The 16,659-nt window shown below is 37.9% G+C and overlaps 1 long non-coding RNA gene across 1 annotated transcript in view; it reads left to right on the top strand.

Annotated features, from left to right (window-relative positions):
- Positions 1–3,464: 3,464 nt before the first annotated feature.
- LOC306641629 overlaps positions 3,465–16,659 on the top strand; it is a 79,956-nt gene continuing 66,761 nt past the window's right edge. Inside the window, exon 1 of the long non-coding RNA XR_013758221.1 lies at positions 3,465–3,704. This is a non-coding gene — a long non-coding RNA (uncharacterized lncRNA). The remainder of the gene's footprint in view (positions 3,705–16,659) is intronic.

The raw sequence follows: 16,659 nt of genomic DNA, 5'->3' as shown, positions 1-16,659 counted from the left end.
GAGGCCCTTTGACAGGTACCTCTATTTACTCACTTACATCCTACACCCTTCCCCATCCTCTTGTTCACAACTAGAAATACTGTAAATAGTAATTGAACTGATCCTGTTTATTTTAATAATGTTAAACTCTTTATAGGGGCTATCTGGTTCAGGGCTACATTTACTCTGCATTGGGTACTACTGGTATTGATCTCCCCTTCAAAGGAGAGGTAATGGAAAACTGCAGGCTCATAATAAGCCTGCAGCAGGGGAAACTTCAGTATCTCTGATCTTCAATGGTAGAGGGGAATATATACAAATAATATGAAAAAACAGGTGAAGAAAGTGTCCCTAACAAACCAATATGCTATTGTGATAGAATCCAATGACAGCAGGGCAGTAGAAATGACAGAAAAAGAGTTTAGAATCTGCATACTTAAAATGATCCATGAAGCAAAAAACTAGATAAGAGAGCAAATGCAGGCAATGCATGACCATTCAAGTAAAGTTAAAAGAGCAAATGCAGGAAGCAAAAGAACACTTCAAAAAAGAGATAGAGATTCTGAAAAATAAACAAACAGAAATACTTGAAATGAAAGAAATAATAAACCAAATTAAAAACTCACTAGAAAGCATCACCAACAGAACAGACCTCATGGAAGATAGAATCTCAGACAATGAAGACAAAATATTTAATCTTGAAAATAAAGTTGACCAAATTGAGAAGATATTAAGAAGTCATGAACGGAATCTCCAAGAACTATGGGACATCATGAAAAGACTGAATTTAAGAATTATTGGGATTGAGAAAGGAACAGAGATACAAACCAAAGGCATGAACAACCTGTTCAATGAAATAATATCAGAAAATTTCCCAACCCCCCCCCAAAAAAAAGCAGTGGAAAATCAAATACAAGAGGCTTACAGAACACCAGGTGTACAAAATTACAACAGATCCACACCAAGACACATTACAATGAAAATACCTCACATACAAAATAAAGATAGGATTTTAAAGGCTGTGAGAGAAAAGTGTCAGATTACATATAAGGGGAAACCAATATGGATATCATCAGATTTCTCAGCCCAGAATCCTAAAAGTAAGAAGGGCCTGGAACTGCGGGGGCACGTGGCTCTCCTTGCAGTGCTTGACAGAGTTCCACTGAAGGATGATTGCAGAGACTCATCCTAAAAGGACTGCATGCCAGATGTATGCCTCCCTAGCTTGGATGTTATTCTGTGGAGTTTTCCTAATAATATATTACTCACTTCAGTCTGGGGATCTTGCTAGAGGTGATGGAAATAATTCTACAAATTTCCAGAAAAACATCATGGAGACAAAACACACGTTGAAACCCTGTGATGATTAACCTCACAATAGCAGAATGTTTTTATTATGTTAAAAACCAAACACTGCATTTACTGGCACAGCCAGAACCTGTTGGGGCACAGAAACTTATAAATAACAATGTTTCCCCAAGTTCTAAGCACAACGCACCTCCCACAGTAGCTACCAGATATGGACCAGCTTATTTTATCAATGGCAAGCCCTAGTGATTAAGTAAGGATAATCTGTAAGGTTACTGTTTTCTCATAATCTTTCGGTAAAAACAATTTCTGCCTATGCTTTGGAAACTTCTTTGATTTTATTAGTCACAAGCCTGTCATCAAAGCCTGAAGAAAAATGTATATAAACCCAGCCTTCTCCAGAATAAAGTGGGAATGATTGCACCAGAACTAGAGTCTGTGTCTTTCATTCTCCATCCATCGCCAACGCTGTCTCCCCGTGCCCCCTTACCAGTGTGGAACCCATGGACCCCTGCTGGGGCTGGATCCTGGCAAGTGGCGCCCAACGTGGGGCCCTCTGGTGAACCTTCCATTTATTAATATTAATTTCTTTCCTTTTCGAGACAGCTAGGATCCTGCCTGGGGTGCCGCAGACCACTCGGTAGAGAAGGCAGAGAAAGGAGAGGCAGGGATAGACAGAACAGCTACCATGGGAGGTAGTGAAAGCAAAGAATATTGCTTTCACTTGATATTGCTAAGCACTTATTAACTAAAAGAGGAACGCATGTAGGAACAGCTCAATTAAAAAGATTTTTTCATTTTGTGCAAAAATGTGCCCCTTGGAGTAACATACTTAAACATTATTGGTGTTTTCATAGGTTGGTAAATTAAAAAGTGTTTAAAATTGCTTTGTGTCATTACTAAAAAAGAAGTTTACTAAGAGTTATGTCCTAACAAGTGCAATTCTATATATAAAGGGTCCCAAAAGATTCAACTGTGTTTCAATTAGAGTATTCTAAACAAAATATTTAATCTTATTAAAATAGAGTAATTTATCTAAATTCAGAAATTTCATAAGAGTTGTTTCAGAATGTAAACAAAAAGGGGTTAACAGATAGGAAAGAGAAAATAAAAGGTTCTGGGTATGGAAATATATTTAGTAAAAGAAAAAAGGAAATGTTTTTGGGTAAGAAAGTGCTTGTGTGATGAAATACATGAGGGTCTAAGTAAGTGCTAAGAAAGTCTGTGTAAGTAAAGGGCAAGTTTCAGCAAGTTTGTGTGTAACTAAGTTTGTGTGTAACTAAGTTGGTTGTATGTATGTGAGACAGCTAAAGCTATTTAAGGTTTTTCCTAAGGTGAAATACTAATGTTCTGATATAAACTGAACTTTAATCTATATGGTAAAATGACATAGTAAAATGACAAGGATTTGAAACACTAATTTACTCTTAACTTTGTGTCTATTAAATTTTGTTCTTTAGAACAATTAGTCTTAAAAATTGGGGTGTATACAATTATGGTTAAACAACTGTTAGAGTATTGTACTATGTTTCAGTGTCTACATTTAAACAAAAAACTAAATTTGGTAAGATAAAAGTGTCAAGGTAATTGTGAAATGGTCACTAGTTGTATATTAAATGTGTTCATATTTTCCAGGTATACAACTTTTTAAAGCAGGAAATTTATCAAGTTCTGCTATTCTCCAGAATAAACTTGTCTGTAATGGTAATTTTAAACATAAAGAGTACATTTTATTGGGGATTTATTTTTATCATTTAATGTTCTATTATGGGACCTATTATCAATAAGATATATTTAAAATTGTTTACTTATTTCACGGAGATAAAAATTTAAATGTAAATGTATATCTAAGAGTTAGTAACAGCCTGATTTGTTTAAAGGTTCATATCATAGAAGGTGAAAGCATTTTGCCACACAAAAGGAAAGTTAAAAGCTCTCTCAGCCTTTCTTTGATTCATGTTTTAGATACAATGTTAAATTGTGTTAATTATAAAGTTTATATAGACTCAGAAAACAGTATATGTAAACTGCTTAATGATATTTAAGGAAGAAGCAAAGATCAACATCAGAATTAGAACACTTAGATCTGTAAAGAGCCACACCTTACCTGAGATAAGGCTGTGCCTCCCACCTTACTGCATGTTAGAGTGACTCCAAAATAAGTCAGACTTCGCTTATTTAAAGTTATAGTCAAAAGATTGGTTTTTGTTGTAAAAGTACTATGATCTCAAATAGGGGATATAATGTGGTTCTCAGTCAAAATTCAAGATAGCTATTATAAAAGCTGAATATATTTTTACTCTTGCTAATTTCATTTTGTAAAACTGTTACCTGTTAATATTTTGCAGAAGTAGCTGCTTCAAGAACATACAACCTAGGTAACTTGTGATAATAGGCCATCACCTACAAAACAGATAGTATGTGGTAGTACTTTAATAAAAGGGTAAATAACTGTAAAGTTATAACATTGAAGCTAAAGCCCAGTACTCTTACTTTAGGACTGGTGAGACTGGCTTGCTAGATGATTAAGATCAAACTTAGAAATTGGAATTAAATACAGAGACCAAGAAAAAAAAAATGTATCTTGTCCTCAAAGTCAGCCTGAACCCAGGGAATAAGAGGACTTCTCTAAGGAGCTTTGCAACTCTGGGTCACACAACCTCCTGATCAAGGAGATTGTTGAGACTAGAGGATGAAAAATCACTCAGTGCATCTGCTGCAGGGAGGGTCATGGAAAAAGGGAGACATCCTTTGATGCTTCCAAAGGAAGCCACTTCATCAAGGAGACCCTGCCTAACCAATGGCACTGGTGGAGCTAAGAAGCTGCTCTTAAGTTCTCTACGAGTGACCCCTGTGGGAACTCAGCTGACTCTTTAACAAGACAGGAACCAGGTCAATTTGAACAGCTTGATCTTAGACACCCAGCAAAACAGTTAAAACCAAAATATAGCCATTCTTGGGCATTTAAAAGAAATAATAGTTAAATGTAACTTAAGATGTACACTTGTATTAGCCCACTAGAATAAAGACTGGAAGCTACAAATGAAAGAAAGATTCTTCAGCAACTGTGCCTGATAACTATCAAGAGAAACTGCCAGAGTCAGAAGTTTTTAGTCAGTTTAAGGCCTGCAGACCTTCCTAAGCTACACAGGAAGACTTAATCTATGTTTGCTCGTATGATTATCTATCCCTAAGTAACAGAAGTATAGAGATCTCTACTAAACACAGGTTATACCAAAAAAGGGATATTTTACAAAAATCAGATGACATTAAGTAGCTTAACTATATTTTCTGGGGACATCTATGACATTAAAAGTTAAATGTTGTGTTTACATTCCTGATAACCTGGACAATGTTAAAGTCCCCAAATAAAGGCCTTGTCCTCTCCAGCCTTTGCTAGGCCTAGTTATGGGAACAATTTCTCAGTTCTTCCACCTCCTGGTGAGAGATTGACTTCTGTCATTTTCATGATACTCAGTGGCATATTTCAGATGCTGCAACATTTACTTTGTACTAATCTCATTTCAGTACTCATGTCTTTTTGTTCTTCTATCATAGAAGCACCCACCCCCAGATGACTTTACAACCTGCTCTTCCCCAACCAGACTTCTACCTTGGACCCCTCGATTGACCCGATTTTTTAAAAAAGGAACTCCAAACTGCTTGCCCCTCGCTGCCCCCTTTCAGCTTCGAAGCAGCCAGAACGATCGTTGCCCCCTTTTTCTTACAGCAGTTAGGAGTTCCTAAAGCTAAAGGGGGGAATGAAGCCAGAATTAAGGACAGGTAGTTAGTGTAGAAATAGGGGATCAGGTCAAATCTAGGAAATGAAGCCATGAAGCCATCTGCCTCTGGAAGTTGGAGACTTCCCCTGGAAGAATGGAATGTCAAGGATCTCTGGAGCTCATTTATTACTAAATTTACCTGCCTTTATCAAGGACTGCAAGCAAGGAGCTGCTAATTAATGCCCCCTGGGCTCTTGCCTGGCTGAATCACCTTGGCCCTCCCCCTGCCCATGGCTTCTCACTTAATGCAAAACCAGGCCTCTATAAATGGATTTGTGTTACTCCTTTGAAGGTAGATAATGACACTAATTGGGAAAAGGTAAAGAATCATCTTAAAGGAGTTTGGAATAATACTAATATAGCTCCGGACATTCAGACTTTACAGAAACAAATAAAAATGTTAAACTGAGCTCATCTTTCTGTGGTTCCAAAAAATATTTCTGCTGATTAGTGTCAACTTAGTAAATCTCCTGCTGGACTGAGTCATGCAGCTGGGGTCAACTGATGGGAAGTTGACTGATCTTAAGTTGTCTCATATGTATAGCACCAGTTTAACTGACTTTCAGCTGCAGGGTTAAGGATGACTGGGTCACATGTTGTTCATCCAGTAGACTGGCTTGAGGCTAGTTCATATGATACTGACAAGATTCTAAGGACAATAGAGGCACTCATGGTCTTTTGACATCAGACTTAGAATGGTCCTAATTTCATTTGCATTCTGTTGGCAAAAACATATTACGAGACCAGCCCAGGTTCCAGGTATGGCAAGTTAAGGAGAGGTGCTGCAAACTTACTTTGTCAAGGATATGGCTGTATTGAAGGATGGCTAGTCCACTTGATATCCTAAAAACTGCCAAGACACATGCAAATGCTATGACAGAAACAGCTTGGCTTCTCCAGTTGATAGTCCTACTACATATATGACAGTTATTTGCATACATATCATCTCTTCCTGTACCTAAAGATGAGGAACCTCCCCCCACTTACTTACCCACAGTCATGTATCCCAGGACCAAAATTCTTCCACCTTGGATCTTTTCCACTCCGACATGTACACAACAAACCACCTACCAGTTATTTAATCTTGGCAGAGGGAAGTCATATAATAGGCTTATCACATAATTAAGAAATATTTTTCCTGGATTCCTATATCTCTCTCCTCCACTTTGCCCTTAAATGCATTTCATATTTTAATAACATTCTCCAAAGACACTGTGCTCAAAAAATTTAGAGAAGTATTTTTAAAAAACTTTGATCTTACTTCCCAGATGAAATCTCCCCAAATCCATCTAACTCTAATTTGTATTAAAATGCCATGTATTGTTTCCTTAATAGAAATAATGCCAACACTATCACAGGAAAAGGTCAAGGAGATGAGAAGACTCAGTGAGCCATGTCATATTTATGATGCATGTGGATATTTTTTCTTCTTTATTCTTTTACTATTAACATTAGCCTTTGAAAATACTTTAAAGGATTTAAAATTATAGCTGTCTATTGGGATTTATTAGACTATCCTTGGGAGCCAGAACTCATTTCTAACACTTTGTGCTCCGCTAGGAAAAGCATCCCTAAGATTGGGCTCCAAATAGTAATATTGTGAAAACAAATTCCATAAATGAATGAATGAGGTATGGAGCAAACCCAGAATTTCTGATATATAGACCTAGGTCTATGGAGCAAATAAATATGTAGGATCTATTTTCTTCCTTCTCTCCACACTTCCTGCCTGTAACAGCCTTTCATACCAATGAATACCCAGGTTTGTATTTGATGAAAAAAGTCACAAAAGACTTTGTATTATGTATCCACCTAACATAAAAATCTATGTGGATAGAGTGGGCCATCCACAGTTAATTTCATGACACTTTGAAGGGAACATTTGAGCTCCAGCTTGTTATATGTGTAGTAAGGATGAGATTTCTCAATTACAATGATGTTGCAAAAGTAAAGGTCTGTTTCCTCCCAACGATATCAACTCTGTATCCTCCATTTGCAATTCAGAAATGAAAAAAAGGACATAACTCAAAATTCAATTTAAATTATTAATTTCAAAGGAATTTTTTCAGACTTCTTCAGCTTGTTATCATCTACTGAAAGCATGGAGAAGTGAGTACTGAATCAGTAAAGGAACATCTGATGAAGAAGGCAGGGAGAGAATTACATTTCCATTTTTTGGTACAGATTGGTTTCATCTTCTCAGCCATTTGTGCATTTGGCTCCATATGAAGGGTAAGCATCTGACCAGGACTCAGTCAGAGAGACCTCCATAGCCTGGGCAGTTTCCTGGCCTGAGTGATCATATGGAGGACAGGTCACAGCCCCAGGCTGTAGCGATCAATCTCCTCTATAAACTTTGTTCATGGAGTGCTGTCTACTTTGCCTACTGGCCTTTGGATCATATTCACAAATAATGTCCTTCCTTTATACTCTTGGTCCAAAGAAACTCATGGATCCTCACCATCTGTCTGAGGATCTCAGGTTATTCGCTGGCCTGTTGTCTAAAGGTACCAAGATCCTCAACTTTCTGGGTATTATCTAATCCTTCCTTAGGACAACTGGATTTTGCATGTAGAACAATCTTAAAATTTTTTACTTTAATTTTGTAACTCACATTTATATAAGAGAAGTGAAATTCAGGAGAAAAATATTGCTATAGTGATCAATCTAAGGAAATCCAAATCCATTTTTATATAGGAAAAATGACAATTAAAAGTAAGACTGCACCTTATATATTAGCTATGAAAAATGAGCCAAAACATTGACCAACCTAATGCATAAGACTAGTCAAAATGTTCTAATTTACTTAAGCAGATTCACATACAATTATAAATTATGCAACAAGAACTCCTTAAGTTTTCAAAATTGATTACAGTAGGCAAGTAGTAGGAATTTTGTAAAGAAATAACTATACCAATAATCTTGAAATATGTGATTATTTTGGCCAATCAAGAGATTTTTGTTCTGCTATGAATTTCAGGCCCTCCCTACAGTTTATAGACTAAAGTCTATTCTAATTGTTTGGTGAACTGTTATGATTTCTCTCTAGTCAAACTGTAAGTTGTACTGGAATAGGTACACTGTCTCATCCTTTTTCATAAACCTCAGCAACAAATACAAAACTGGATACACAGTAAATGTACTAATAAGTATTGATGATTTCTTGAATAATTGAGAACTTCAAATTCAGAAAATCCCTAAAGAAAAAGAGACATCTTTTGTTAGTATGGTCTTATATCTGGGTCATATTCTTCTTTTTCAGTCAACACTTCATTTCTAAATTTATTTAAAAAATTCTGTGTGCATTTGTGGAATTGGATTAAGATAAGAGAAAATAGTTGGTGAGTACAACATTTCTAAAGAAAATATGGTACGCACACAGATGTGGAAATCCCTATCCTTGGACAGGAAAGTTGATTAGACCACATCAATGAGGTAATAACAAATAAATAAATAAATGGGCCTTTCAACAAGAAAAAGAACTTCAAATATGTAACAATGCATAACTTATTTCCATTTATGTTCCAGAATTTTGTGAAATACAATGATAAAACTTGGGTACATAGCTAAAAACTTAGGAAGCAAAACTCTTCATAGCAACCATTAAAAGAATCACTATGAATTTTTACCAGACCTTGAAGGAACATTTCCCAGTGAGTTCTGTTTGAACTCTTAATGTTCTAGTAGTTTGAATAAAATTAAATAGCTTTCTTAAGTACAGAACTTCTCAGAGCCTTGCATATGCTAATGTACATGGTGAGTCTCATTTCTAAAGCTAACTTTATGAAGAGGACTTTTCCTCAGAAGAGAAAGATTTCTATTTGTGAAGAAAACTCTATTTGCATGACTTAGACATTTAAAATAGTAGATATGGTTCAAATGTGCATCAAATAATTTGTGTCAATGAGTTTAGGTATTAAGTTTGACTCTGACAAGTAGCTAGATCTACATTACTCTAAATATTTAATGTACTGAAATATCTAGATGTTTGGCATTTTTTAAACATAAAAGTTTAGTTAGTGGGTTGAACTTTTCACTTCAATCCCATAGACAACCTCCATAATAAGACACCATTTTAGAAAGAGAAAAAAATAATAGGAATTTCTACCACACAAGGTAATTCTTTCACAAAGTATTTACTGAGCATCTACTATTTCCCAGGCATTATTCCAGGGCTAAAGCAACAATGGTGAACAGGAAGAGACCAAGGAAGACAGTGACAATACATAAGAAAACAGACAATTTCAGAGATAAGCCATGAGGACAAGATAACAGGGCCAGAGAGAAAGGAACTAATGAACACTTTAGTTTGAATAATAGAAAAGGCCTCACTGAGATGCTCATAATTGATATGCAACCTGAATAATTCATATGAACCATCCAGCAAAGATCTGGGGGAAAATGTTCCAGCCAGATGCAATAAATGCAAAGCCCTATGACAGTAACAGGGTTGACTTTTTCAAGGATCAAAGAATTTGATGCATGTGGCTAGAGCATAGGATGGAGAGGCAGATAGTAAGAACTTATTTAACAAGTCTTGGATCCTACCTGACCCATAACAAGTGCTCTGTTGAATAGTGCAATGATGGTGATAATGGTGATGATGACGACAGTCATGCTTTAGAAATAAAGTAGAATAAATTCTCGAATGTCAGAGTTAGGAAATGCACTTTTGTAGTAAACTTAAAGTTAAAAATATAAACCAGTGATTCTTGACTTTCCTGTTATGAGGTAGATATCGTGATAAGTAACACTAATTATAAACAATAATCCAGTGACTTAACGAAATAACAATCCACTTCTCAATCACATCGCAATCTGCTTTGAGTTCACAGCTCTCCTCCATGTGGTGACTCAGTGATTCAGGATCTTTCCATTGTACTATTCCACCATCTTGGAATCCTTCCATTCTTGTCCCAACAAGACAAGAATGGGAGACAGAATAAGGAAGGTTTACCAGATACTGCACAATTTCCTAGAAGTAGCACACATGTAGCTTGTACTTTGTTGGCTTGGATTAGTCACATATCCTATCTAGATCCTAGAGGAATGTGAGATATAATTATATCCTGTGTCCAGATGGATAACAAAACAGTTTAGTGAGTAACTGTGAATCCATTACATAGTCTTGTCACAATATGCTTAATTTATGAGCATGGCCAGATTTTGAGAAAAAAAAAATCATTCTCTCATTGGCAAATATATAAAACAGTTCAGCAAAGTTTTGAGAGATTTGAAAATCTCTCACTTCAGGCTATGAAAAGATTAGACAAATTCTGGGTTGTCCTCTACTTTTTCCCATTCAGAAAAGTTTATCGAATTGTCTGTGGTGGCCTTGAATTAGGCTGAAATTTCCATTTCTTTTAGTAAGTCACTGGAAAACTTTGTTGTAACTCATCTCAAACAAGCCTCATGATGGATTGCTGCACAGCTCTGTACCTAAATATTATGGTTCGGAATTGCTAAATGTACTACATCATCATATAATACACATAATAAACATAAACGGTTGTGCTGGTCATTGCTCAGTTCCTTCGTCTATGCCGTTCATGATTATTTACTCAGTTCCCATGATATGCCTCCGGCCGTCATACTGGGACTTTTCTGGCTTAGGAACACTTTTGTCATCCTCACTTTGAAGGTCCGATGGGACTCCCAGCACTTCCCTGAAACTTTCTCCCATGATGGCTCCACATTGATGGAGGGGTAGGGAATGGGAGGTATGATTATAGGAAGTGCTTATAGATTCCCACATCTGAAGCAATTGAGTAACTGTAGATAAAGACAAGATCTGGACACCACTGTACTGCAAAAGAAGATAACAGAGACCAATATTTAGGAACACAGAAGGTTTTGAAGCAGTAGGCCATTGTACCAGTTAACTTCCTTTCCCTCAGCCCAATTTGCATATTGGATGTGGCAAGCATCCAATAAGAAACACATGCAGAGCCATAGTGTGGTCCCTATTTAATTGTACATGGTTAAATGTACACAGTGTGATAAAAGGAGGACCTACTTGACAATCCATGAAACATGATCCATAGAATTAACTGAGGTAACTGATGAACACTACCCAAGAAGAAACGAAAAGGATGACTAACATGATCAAGTGAACAGACTGTAGAGAAACCACAAGGAGATAACTTGGTGATGTTTTGCCTGGGATGAGAGCAGACAGTAAGGGGAGCTGCAACAAAAGCTGGCCTGCAGGAGAGCTCAGAGCATGACCCATGTGTGCTTCTGGAACCTTCTGGCAGCTCAGTCACCCACACCCTGATTTGACCCAGCCCTACCAGAATCTCTGATGCAGTACAGCAGTCTGTGGTCATAGCACCCCTGCAAGAGGAAGAAGGGACAGATCTAATGAAGAAAGAAAGAGGACATAAAAGAAAATGGGGAACAGAGAGAAATAAATACAGCGATGTTGGCTATATTAGTTCTGTGATTACAAAGGATAGGAAGCTGAAATCTAGGCAGTATATCATTAAACTAAATTCGATTAGCATAATTAAAAACGAATTCATGCACATTCTTAAATTATGGTACCATAGGAAGCCTATGGATTTTACCCATTGGAGTCATTATTTTGCTGCTCAAGTCATTGACAAATTAGCCAGCAACAAATTTTCCTTAAAAGTGAAGTAGATATTATTCTAAACCTTGGACTCAGATTACCACATTTATTTCAAGAGCCATTAACTAATTTTTGACATTCTGAGTTTGACAATCTGATTCTTTGTTCAGAAGATATCAGTCACGAGGAACAAGTCCAGCTTTCTAGCCTGCAGCATCTCTCCATCAAGTTTTTGAAATGCTGTTTATTTCACTCAATTTAGAGTGCTGAGAGTCCAGGTGTATCTGTTCCAGAGAAGGGTAACACATTACATCACTCTCAGCTGTTAAAAAACCGAACCCCAGCTATTGCATTAAATAACTAGAAATCACCTTTGAAAGAAGAGAGTATGACCGTGGTCCACCTTATGCTTTGAATATAGCCCTTGCTGCTCTGCCACTGAGATTTATTTCTTAAAAGGATATGTTTTCTTTTCCTCTTCTTCCTCTCCCCCTCCCCAACCTGGGAGCAGAGAACAGGATTACCTTTTTCCCATCCTAGGTGGAGTTATCTCACCTCAACCACTGGAACCAAGTCATTCAGACTTTCAGAGATGGCACCAGAAGATCTAAGGAATGGCCATCTCCCAAACTAACAAGCGAATCACAGCCCCCAACAGGGAACACCTGGAATGAATCATTTCTTTAAAAACCCCTCCCTTCTCCCTGATAGGCAGAATCATGGTCTCTGGGACTGAAATCCCCTGTGCTTTTCCTTTGCTAGCAAAGCAATAAACCTTCCTTTCCTTTTTCTCAAAACCGGTCCTCATTATTGAATTGGCAATGGGGACAAGGAATGAGCTTTCAGTAACAAGAGTAGAGAATTGAGGGAATGGTACCCTGGACAAGCTACCCTCAGAAGACGGTGCACCCAGAGCTTGGGTACAGAGGAAGAATCTAAGTCAGGCAGAGTCCAGAGGACAGTGTCAGCACCTGGGGGAGAGAGAGAGCATGGAGGTGTGGAGAAGAAGGTTCCAAAGGCTAACTTCTCTGTAACTGTGTGAACCAAGCATGTATAGGGCAGCTGAACATATGCAGCCTGTGAAACAGTTCAGATCATACCACCAGGGAGAGATAGGAAAGCACGTGTAGGTCTAAGAATTCTCTATTCTATTGGGAAAGTCAATACTTGTATCAATTACATCAGAAAGCTTTAAGGCCCGGCCTATAAATAAATATGTAGAATTCTCCTGAGTGTTATGAACCTTGTTATCTTTATCAGAATGATTCCAGGGCTGGTGGACATTTTGGTGAGTCCAGGTCCTTTTAAAATCTTTCTGCAAGTCTGATTAAATCCATCTGCCTCTGATTAATTTACAATTAACCTGCCAAACACTATCTTGGAAGAACTGCAGAGTCCAAGCATCTCTGCGCCATCATCTTGCTGAAACCAGATTGCAGAAGAGCATGAGAAACCCGCCAGGCATTCAGAGAGAGTGGTGTTACTGGGGACTGGAGGCATCAAGGAGTTTTACAGAGGGCAGCAAATAAGAGGCAGGCTGGGAGGAAGCCATAATTTATATTCCTTTCTAGTCACTCCTGTGTTTAACAATGTCTTACAAATGCTAGATATGTAATAACTATGTGTTGATTGAAAAGAGAGGCCAATAAAGACTAATATACTTCTCAATAAATCACCAACAGTGATGTCCTTGAGATTTCAGCTAGTGGAAACATTTGTTAAACAGCATTCCAAGGTTTTAGAACCCTGTGTGTCCCAAAGAACAAATGTACCTTCCTGCACTTCTAGCAGCCTGCTGGGGAGGAACCAGGAAGCACCAACTTTCCCAGGGACTTCCCAATCCATTGATTGACACATTGATAGTCAAAGATCCTTTCTGTACATGTGGTGGGGGAGGGTGGAGAACACATAAAAATTAATTGTTCGATTAAGTTCAATAGGTTGGTGGGCTGCTGTTTCTTTTATTCTTCTGATTTCAGTCTAATCTAGTTCTGGAGAGGAGACATATTTAGTCTCAATGTGCTGCAGCCATTAAAAAAGGGAGAAAGAGGGAAAGAGTATATTCAGGGGCAAACAAGTCCAGAAGGATATCTGATGGTTGGAAATACTTGCTGGTTTTTTAACGAGTTATTTTGCTATTCATAGACCCAGTCTTTGGTTTTACAAAGAGTAGTAACTATTCCTCTTAGGACAACACACAAGGATTCTCTCTCTTCTCCAAGAGATCGACAAATCTATCCCCTCTGATGTCATCAGTGGCTCTGACTAGAGATGAGTCTTGTTTCTCCTGCCCACCACAACTGGTTCCTTTGCCAGGTTGCCTCCTTTGTGCTCTGGCACTGCCCAGGCTTCTGCCTTTAACTCTCATCATATATCATCCATTATGTATTCGAATTGATGATTACGGAGCTATACCTTCCCCCAGATCATACTTCTGAACCCTAAATGATGAGTGCATAGATCTACCACAAAGTCCAATAGGCACCCAACCAACTTGAAACCCCTAACACTCCTCCCTTATCTAGGCCTTTCCCTGTGTTTCTAGCTTCTGAAAAGAGAAAATAATCATCTACCCATGATTCAAACCAGACACCCACAAGTCCACCTTTCTCTCTCTCACTTCCTATTGCTGAACCATCACCAAGTCCTGTTGGTTCTGACAGTGAATGTCCTGCAGAGCCATCAGCTCTCTCCATCCTTAATGCCACCACCCTATTTACCTTCCGGTCCCACCTCGACCACTGCAGGGGGCTTGACTGGCCTCCCACCAGTCGCCACTCTTGCTCTTCTCCAATCCTTCTCCATGCCGCGGACAATGTGGTCTTTATAAAACTCATAAAATTCAAATGTGATCAGATCCGAAGAATGGAGGAACTTTACCTAGAGGGAAATGAAAGGGAGAAGGAGATGGGGTATGAAAGATGGTGGAATGAGACAGACATCATTACCCTATGTACACGTACGATTACATGAACGGTGTGAATCTAAATCGTGTACAACCACAGAAACGAAAAGTTACACCCCGTTTGTGTGTAATAAATCAAAATGCAGTCTGCAAAAATAAAAATAAATTAAAAAGACACATCTAACCCACTTTGCTTATACTTCTCCTAGTATCCACCCATCCCCAACACCCTGAAGAAAACCCAGAAACCTCTGTGTAGTCTTCAAGGCCCTACCTGACCGGCTCTTACCTTCTCTCCTGTCTCATTTCACACCATGCCCTACCTTTCAATTTTATTTCACTGACCTGTTCTTTCAGTACCTCAGTCATCTGCCTTGTACATGCTGGCTCTGCCTGTAGTTCTCTCCCACACTAAAGCACCTCTTCCAGCATCTAGTGTAATTCTGTTTATCCTCAGCTCCCCACTCAAGCCTCCCTTCCTCAAGGTGATCTTTCCTCCATTGTAGACTAGGTTAGGCTCTCTGTTATACATACACCACCCATATTCATCCTGCTGCTGTATTTCAGACCTCTTGTGATTTTACATAATAAAAAAAAATCTAATCTGTGATTTTTGTACTAGTAAGTTCCTTATCAAAATATAATATCCATGAGCAGGGACTGTATCTGTCTTACCATTATTTCTCCAGAATCTAGTACAATACCCTGTGCATTGTAAGTAGTAAATAAATAATAAATGAATTCTCTATTTCTCCTCTAAACAATCTGCAGCCTAGTTTCTTTTTTCAATCTTACCTTCTTATCACCCCTCATATTCATCTCTACTTCTACATCCCCAATGCTCTGCATTCAGACCTCTCAAATCTAATCTCCTAATCAGCTGCAAAATCCAAAGCTCTTTCACCTAATCAGATGCAAATGTTCCCCCAAAGGTCCTCATATTTCTAATCTCATAGTATTCCTATCCAACCACATGTTTTGAGAAAAACCAAACTTCCTAAAACAAAAATCTGAACACGACTTTCTCTCTCAGGTGTCCCTAAAGATGATGATGATTTATACCTGTCTCTTTGCTCTGGAACATCCCTTCATTCTTTTTCCTCCCTGTATGTCACCTTAGCAGTGATCCCCAATATTTTTCATATCATGACATAGGTTTAAAAACTATATCATTTACACACAGCAGGCCAGCAAATGTATAAGGGCCCTCAGAGCCCAAGGGCTGAGGAACTGGAAAACTTGACATACCAAAAGTACACATGCCCTCGGACTGGGAAACTGGTTTGGGAACTATCAGTTCAACATTCAAGTCTTGTTGAAGAGTAGCTTTCCTCCATGAAGTCTTTTCTTTCACTTTTGTGATTCCACTACTGCCTAGAAGGCTTTTTAATAACACTCTGAATACCTAATTTTTTAATATTCCAGACTTTTATATGGAATCAAAAACCCCTCTGGAAAAGAACACTACTTACCCTTTTGTGAATTTTTAGAATACAATGATGGTGCCCAGATGAATGAGTAATGAACAGAAAGAAAGACTAGAAAGATCCAAGAGTTCTTAGTCCAAGTACCTTAGATGTTGGATTGATTTCTCTCAATCATCACTTTTATATATATATAGATTGTTTTATAAAATGAAAGCCATTTATTTCTTTTGCCCTAAACCCTCTTCCCTAGAGGAAAACTTCCAAACTTCTACTATAACAAAAGTGTTGGTATTTCAAATGATAAATATAAAAAAAAAAAAGTCTACCCTATGAAACTGAGTTCTAAGTACCCAATAGGTTATTTGCTTTTTGTTGCCAGAACATTTTCTGTCAATTGATGCTTCCAAAATCAGATGTTTCTCATCAGCAAGAAGAGAAAGATTCCAGAAGGTGAAGATTTTAGAAATGCACTGACAAATATCAACATTCTTACTTTAAGTTATGATCAAAATGAGTATAACCTCATATTTTAAAATTCTAGGAATGCTCTTGATGTGGTGAAAAAGAACAGGGAGGGTGGAGGCTGCCAGAACAATTTTTTATTTCTCAGATGAACTTGACAACAGAATGAGCAAGGGCAGAAGTCCATACTCACCCAGAAAGTGCTCTCATGTGCTCACTGAA

Source organism: Sciurus vulgaris (assembly GCF_902686455.1).
Source record: "Sciurus vulgaris genome assembly, chromosome: 12".
Taxonomy (NCBI): domain Eukaryota; kingdom Metazoa; phylum Chordata; class Mammalia; order Rodentia; family Sciuridae; genus Sciurus; species Sciurus vulgaris.
The sequence above is the reverse complement of the archived record's forward strand: the minus strand, read 5'-3'. Positions and strand labels throughout refer to the sequence as shown.